Here is a 1725-nt window from a genome sequence, read left to right on the forward strand (position 1 = left end):
CATGTGCCAGTCACCTGGTACCAAATAAATAAGTTTAAAAAGTATAACTTTTAGTTATGATTTCCTTACTCCTTTCTACCTATCTTTTAATTCTTCTATACCTCAACTTGAAGAAAAGGAAAAATGTGGGCTGGGAGGTAGCTTGGTGATCTAAGCCCCTGCCTGGCACGCACAAGGACCTGCCTTTGATGCCCAGTACCACATGCCCTGCTGGCCCTGAAGCCCTAGGTGTGCCATGCCAGTCACATAGCAAGGTCCCATACCAAATAAATAAATATAATAGTTAAAAAAGAAAGGGGATCTTCTTTTTTAAAAAAAGGAAAAATGTAAACTACCAGAAGTGTTCATAAGTTGAATTGTGTTCCCCCAAATGGATATACTTATTAATTATTGAAACTGTCCTACTAATCAGTTTTGAAACCATCTCATAGCTATTTCTCAATAAAATTATTTTTTTTAAAAAAAGAATATACTTAACTTTTGATAACTATGTGATTTTTATAGATGTGCTCAATTAAAGATGATATCATTACAGTGGCCTTGATGACCTAAGAGGGAAGCCAGTCAAGGTAGCACATGCCTACAATCCCAGTACTCAGGAAGCTGATGCAAGATTACTTGAGCACAGGGGTTTGGGACCAGCCTCAACAACACAAGGAGACTTTATCAAGAACAAAACCAAAATTAGGCACTGGGTGTGTAGCTCAGTGGCCTGGAGTACTGCTTAGCACGTGTAAGGCCCTAAATTCAATCTCCAGCACCATTACAAAAGCTTTAAAATGATGACAAAACCCAGACGTTAAAAGAAGCAAAGATTGTATTCTGCCTTGCAGGCCTCAGAAGGAACCAACCCTGCTGAAACCCTACCTCCAGCACCATGAGACAATAAAACTCTCTTCAGCCACCTAACATGTAGCACTTCACTGCAGAGAGCTGGCCAACAGTGCAGGTAGGTATTCATTCTGCTTTCCTTAGAAGCCCAGGTTTCCTTGTTATAATCCTTGTAGTCTTCAAAGCACGATCGATCAGCTCCTCTCTCCCATGACTTGTTTTCACAATGAAGGTCAAGACAGAGGTCCAGTCTCAGAACACAAACCCTAAGGGCTCTGGGAAGAGCAGGGTTAGAACCTAGGCCCAGATCAAACATGCGATAAGTGTGCTCTTGATTGCCAGAAAATGCATTGCAAGACCATAGGAACGATTTTGTGCCCTCCGAGCTCCTGAAGGAACACTGTCTGAATAAACGAAGGGCTGCCTTGAGCCTTTTTAAGGGTGCTTTATCACCAGTGCTTCTTTTGAGCAGTGAATATTGTGATATCTTTTCCTTCTTTTTGGTACCAGGGATCGAACTCAGGACCCTGTGTTGCCAAGCAGGCGCTGTGCCACGGAGCTAAGCCCTGGCCCCTTGAGCCTTTTTAAGGTATCTTCCTTTTTTCTTTCGGTGGCCCTGGGGATGGAATCTAGGGCCTCACACATGCTATGCAAGTACTCTACAACTGAGCCACAGCCACAGCTGAGTCTTTCTCTCATTATCCATGAGCACACTAACAGCACCCACCTCCTGCCCTTGTAGTGAGAATTAAAGATGCTAACACCCTAAGACCCTCTCCACTGAGAAAACATTCTCCCAGGCTTTCACAGAGAGCACATTGGCCAAGCAATGGCCGTGACTCATCCACATGGCTGACACTGACAAAGGTTCTACAATCTGAGGTACAGGATGTC

The 1725-nt window shown here is 43.6% G+C and overlaps 1 protein-coding gene across 1 annotated transcript in view; it reads right to left on the reverse strand.

The window, feature by feature from the left end:
* Rbm28 (RNA binding motif protein 28) overlaps window positions 1-1725 on the reverse strand; it is a 67097-nt gene that overhangs the window by 22534 nt on the left and 42838 nt on the right. The window lies entirely within an intron of this gene.

Source organism: Octodon degus, unplaced genomic scaffold (genome assembly GCF_000260255.1).
Source record: "Octodon degus isolate 3935 unplaced genomic scaffold, OctDeg1.0 scaffold00160, whole genome shotgun sequence".
In the NCBI taxonomy this organism is placed as follows: Eukaryota; Metazoa; Chordata; class Mammalia; order Rodentia; family Octodontidae; genus Octodon; species Octodon degus.